Source organism: Propithecus coquereli, unplaced genomic scaffold, assembly GCF_000956105.1.
Source record: "Propithecus coquereli isolate 6110/MARCELLA unplaced genomic scaffold, Pcoq_1.0 Scaffold8, whole genome shotgun sequence".
In the NCBI taxonomy this organism is placed as follows: domain Eukaryota; kingdom Metazoa; phylum Chordata; class Mammalia; order Primates; family Indriidae; genus Propithecus; species Propithecus coquereli.
Genome location: NW_012154173.1, coordinates 14,121,952 through 14,127,951, shown reverse-complemented (window position 1 = coordinate 14,127,951; position 6,000 = coordinate 14,121,952). Strand labels below are relative to the sequence as shown.

The 6,000-nt window shown below is 32.2% G+C and overlaps 1 protein-coding gene across 1 annotated transcript in view; it reads left to right on the top strand.

The window, feature by feature from the left end:
- The window catches only part of LOC105825360 (chromosome unknown open reading frame, human C8orf34), a 403,699-nt gene that overhangs the window by 119,534 nt on the left and 278,165 nt on the right, over positions 1–6,000 (top strand). The window lies entirely within an intron of this gene.

The window sequence follows — 6,000 nt, the reverse complement described above, 5'->3', positions numbered from 1 at the left end:
GGTGCAATTCTCAAATGTTGGTAATGGGAACAGAAAATCTCACACTCACTTTGGAGGAAATGTCTGGCAGTTTCTCATAAAGTTCAATATGTACTTACCCTATGACCTAGCAATTTCTAGATATTTTCCCAAGGGAAATAAAATATATGTTCACTAAAATATTTGCATAAGAAAGCAACTTTATTCAAAATAACTTGAACAGAAAACAATCCAAATGTCAATCACCAGGAGAACATACAAACAAACTGTGGTATATTCATACAATAGAATACTATTCAACAACAAAAGTGGATTAAGTACTGATTCATGTAATAATATGAATGAATCCCATTGCTATCAACTTATTTTTGTCCATCCCCCCAAAGTCGTATGTTGATGCCATAATCCCAGTGTGATTGTCTCTGGAGACAGGGCTTTTAGGATGTAACGAAGGTTAAATGAGGTCATAAGGGTGAGGTCCTAAACCAATAGAATAGGTGGCCTTTATAAGAAGAGAAAAGAGCTCTCTCTCCTCATGTGCACAGGGAGGAAAGTGCATGTGAGGACACAGTGAGAAGGTGGCCATCCGCAACCCAAGGGGAAAACCTTCACCAGACATTTACCCTGTTGGCACTTTGATCTTGGAATATCCAGCCTCCAGAACTGCGAGAAAACAAATTTCTGTTGTTTAAGCTACACAGTCTTTGGTATTTTGTTAAGGTACCTTGAGCTAACTAAAACACTCATAAACATTTTGAACAAAAGGAAGCACACACAAATGATTACATACTGTATTAATTTAATCATAAGAGGCTCAAGAACAGGCAAAACTAATCTACAGTGATAGATATCAGAACAGATTGGGGATGAGGAATTGATATTGGCATAAGGAAACTTTCTGGGGTGATAGAAGTATTTTATACCTTAATATATACATTCATCAAAATTTATAACATTATACACTTAATATTGTGCATTTCACTGTACATTTTACTTTTAAAAAATAAAATAGTAATTTTCATGTATAAAAAATCATGGCTCCAGGGGCTGGGCATGGTGGCTCACGCCTGTAATCCTAGCTCTCTGGGAGGCCGAGGCGGGCGGATTGTTTGAGCTCAGGAGTTCGAAACCAGCCTGAGCAAGAGCGAGACCCCGTCTCTACTAAAAATAGAAAGAAATTAATCGGACAACTAAAAATATATAGAAAAAATTAGCCGGGCATGGTGGCGCATGCCTGTAGTCCCAGCTACTCCGGAGGCTGAGGCAGGAGGATCGCTCGAGCCCAGGAGTTTGAGGTTGCTGTGAGCTAGGCTGATGCCACTGCACTCTAGCCCGGGCAACACAGTGAGACTCTGTCTCAAAAAAAAAAAAAAAATCATGGCTCCATAATGTTACATCATGAGAAAATACTAAGAGTTGAAATAAAACTTGACATTTTGAGTAGTTTTTGAAATAAATGATGATAATGTTACAATCTCAGACTACAGTGGTAGACTCATCTATCTATAGTAGTGGAACATCTCCTTGCAGTTCTTTCAGTTTTTAGCTTGTGTATTTTCATGCTGCATTTTTAGTCACATAAATATTAAGGATCATTTGTCTTCTTGAAAAATTGACCCTTTTATGGTTATGAAATGCTTTTTATCCTTGATAACTTTTGTGTTGCTCTGAAGTTTGCTCTGTCTGAATTAATTTAGCTAATCCATTTCTTGTTTGATTAGTGTTAGCATGGTATATTTTTCTTCATCCATTTACTTTTAATCTTTATGGATCTCTGTATTTAAAAAGAGTTTCTTTTAGATAATATATAGCTAGGCCTTTGATTACTCTGACAATCTCTGTCTTTTAATAAGTATATTTAAACGATTCATATTTAAAGTAACCATTGATGTAGTTGGATCAATATCCACCATGTTTGTTCCTGTTTTCTATTCATTGTTCTTGTTCTTTGCTCCTATTGTTGTCTTCCATTCTTTTCCTACCTTTGTGGTTTTATGCGAGCACGTTATATGATTCTTTTTTTTCTGCTTTCTTGGTATATCGATTATACTTTTTGCTTTTTTTAATGGTTTCCATGGAATTTGCAATACACATTTATAACCATTCCAAGTCTGCTTTCAAATTACACTATACAGCTTCACAGATAATGCAAGGATCTTATAATATCAAAATATCCCCTCTGTCACTTATATAATTACTGTCATTTATTTCATATATACATAAGCATATATATGTATATTCACACATAAGCATACATCATTTAATACATTGATATTATTTTGAATAGTTATCCTTTGTATCAAATAAGACAAAAAAATGAAAGTTTTTTATTTTACCTTCACTTATTTATTTTCTAATGCTCTTCTCTTCTTTATGTAGATCCAAGTTTCTGACCTAAATCATTTTCCATCTCTCTGAAGAACTTCTTTTAACATTTGGTAGAAACAAATTTTCTCAGTTTTTACCTGGGAAAATCTTTATTTTTCTTTCAGTTTTAAAAGATAATTTCCTATGGTACAGGATTCTAGGTTGGTGTTTTTTTCTCTCAATACTTTAAGTATTTCACTCCACTGTCTTCTTGCTTGCCTTGTTTCTGAGAAGAAGTTGGATGTAATTCTTATGTTTGCTCCCTATAGTTAAGGTTTTTTTCTTCTCTTTTTTCAAGATTTATTCTTTTTCTTTGATTTTCTGTAGTTCGAGTATAGTATGCCTAGGTATAGTTTTATTGACATTTATCCTGTTTAGTATTTTCTGAGCTTTCTAGATTTGTGGCTTAGTGTCTGACATTAATTTGGGGAAATTCTTAGTCACTATCGTTCAAAAATAATAAGTCTGCTCTTTTCTCTCTTTCTTCTCTTTCTGGCATTTCCATTATGCATATGTTACACTTTACGCAGTTGCCCCACAGTTCCTGGACATTCTGATCTTTTTTAAATTAGTTTTTCCCTTTGCTTTTCTGTTTCATAAGTTTTTATTGAGATAACCTCAAGCTCAGCCACGTCCAGGCTACTAAGGAGCCCTTCAAAGGCATTCTTCATTTCTCTTAAAATATTTTTGATCTCTAGCATTTCTTTTTGATTCTTTCTTACAATTTTCATCTCAGTCCTTTCATTGTGCATCTGTTCTTGTATACTCTCTACTTTATCCATTAGAGCCCATGGCATATTAATCATAGTTTAAAATATTTTTAGTCTGATAATTCCAACATCGTTGCCATATCTGAATCTAGTTCTGATTCTTGCTCTCACTTTCTCTCTCTTCAAATTATTTTTGTTTGTTTTTGTTTTTGCCTTTTAGTATGTCTTGTAATTTTTTCTTGATAGCCAGACATGATGCACTGGATAAAAGGAGCTGCTGTAAATAGGCCTTTAGTAATGTGTTGGTAAAATGTGAGTGGGGGTGGAAGAGGAAGTGTTGTACAGTCCCATGATTGGGTCTCTGTCTTTTGGTGAACCTGTGTTTCTGGACTTTGAATTTCACAAGTGCTTCTCAGTCCCCCCACCACCATCCTGCCTTAGGTAAGTTAGGATATCTAAAGATAAACTCTTATGTTTTCTTCTAAAGCTTTTATAGTTTCTACTCTTACATTTAAGTCTATGATCCATATTGAATTCATTTTTGTGTGTGATGTGAAGTATAGAAGTACAGGTCCAAATTTCATTGTTTTGTATGTGGATATCCAGTAGTCCTAGCACCAATTCCTTAAAAGACAAAAGTTCTCCATTGAATTTGCTTGGTACTCTTGTTGAAAATCAATTAATCACAAATATGTGGGTTTATTTCTGGATGTTCAATTTTATTCCAGTAATCTATAGGTCTGTCTTTATGACAATACCACACTATCTTAATTACTCTAGCTTTATGGTATATTTTGAAATTGGGAAGTGTGAGTCCTCTAACTCTGTTCTTTGTCAAATTTATTTCCCTGGCATTTCTATATAGAGTTTTTGGGTCAACTTGTTAATTTCTACAAAAAAAAAATCATCTCAAATTTTGGTAAGGATTTTATTGAGTCTGTAAATGAATTTAGGAAGTATTGCCTATATTATGTATTCTGATACATGAACATGGGCTATCTTTCCAATTACTTAGATTTTTAACTTTTTCAACAATATTTTGTAGTTTGTCAGAGTCAAACTTTTAAACTTCTTTCATTAAATTTATTCCTAAGTGTTTTATTCCTTTTTTTGCTACTGTCAATGGAATTGTTTCTTAATTTCCTTTTTGGAATCTTCATTGACAGTGAATAGAATAAAATTGATTTTTGTACATTGATTTTTTTTTCTATTCTGCAATCTTGCTGATTGTTATTTGCAATAGGTGTTTTAGTGATTCTTTAGGATTTTCTATATACAAGACCGTGTCATCTGCAAATATAGGTTTTTTCTTCCGTTCCAATCTGGATGCCTTTATATCTTTTTCTTGCCTAATTGTTCTGGCTAGAATCTCTAGTATGTCAAATGAAGTCACCAGAGTGGTCATCTTTATCTTAGGGGGAAAACATTCAGTCTTTAAACATTAAGTTTATGTTAGCTGTGGATTTTTTGTAGACTGCCTTTATCAGGTTGAAGAAGTTCTCTTGTATTCCTAGTTGGTTAAGTAGTTGTTTTTTTGTTTACTATAAAGTGTGTCAGATTTTTGTCAAATGCAGTTTTCAGCATTTATCAAGATGATCATGTGGTTTTTATCCTTTATTCTATTAATATAGTGTATTGCATTGATATTTTATTTATATGTTACATCAACATTGTATTTCTGGGGTAAATCCTTCTTTATCATGTCGATAACTCTTTTTATATGTTGCTGAATTAAGTTTGCTAATATTCTGTTGAGGATTTTTGTGGCTATTTCTTAAGAGATACTACTCCTTTGTTGTCTTCTTTTAATGTCTTCATCTGGCCTTGATATCATGTAATATTGTCCTCATAACATGAGTTAGGAAACATTTCTTGCACTCTTATTTTTTGAAAGAGTTTGTGAGGCACTGGTATTATTAATAATTCTTTAAATATTTGGCAGAATTCTGTAATGAAGCCATCTATACCTGGACTTCTAAATTACTAATTCAATCTTTTTCCTTGCTACAAGTCTATTCAGATTTTATATTTTTTCTTTAGTTAGTTTTGGTAACTCGTGTCTTTCTATGAATCTGTCCATTTCATTTAAGTTATCTAATTTGTTGGCACAGAATTGTTCAGGGCATTCCTTTTTTTTTTTTTTTTATTTCTGTAAGGTTGGTAGTGATGACCCATTCCTTATTCCTGATTTTAGTAATTTAAGCCTTCTCTCTTTTTTCCGTGGTCAGACTAGCTGAACTTTTATTAATTTTGTTATTTTTCAAAAATTTTGGTTTCATTGATTTTCTCTGCTTATATTCTTGATTGTGAAGTAATAAATATGCCAATTCCATGCTACAACAAAAGTTCTATGACCAAAAATAAGAAGTTCAAAGTTATAGGAAACTCTCCCGGGTTTAACTTTAAAAAGAAGTTGAAATAATGGGGAAAATTTAAATTCAGTTAAGACAAAGAAAGAGATTGCGTATTGAGCAACACGTCATATTTCAAAAATCTGTTAAATATGTTATTTCCTATTAGTGCCTTAAGACAAATGGATTAATAAGCTGAAAAAGTATGTAATAAAAATATGTACAATTTTATAATCTAAAAATTTAATATTTTAAAGCTTTTATAATTTTGTGAATATGGAAAGTTAACATTTATATATCAAAAATTTGAGATGGTTGATATACTTACAATTTGAGTTTATATTTTTCAGTAAGTTCTATATTGAAATTGTCACCTCTATTAATAATATAAAGTAAAACAGTATGTTTATTAACGTAAAGTTTATGGTAAATTAGTAGCTGGTCTTCCATGAGAAATTTTGCTTTGAATTAAGTTCAGTGCATAACCCTGGCCTTAGTCTATTTCTAACAGTTTCCTTAATTCTTTTAGGTATTCTGTAATTAATCTGCATCTAAACAGAGATTCAATTTAATTAAGTTTATTCAAAGGAACT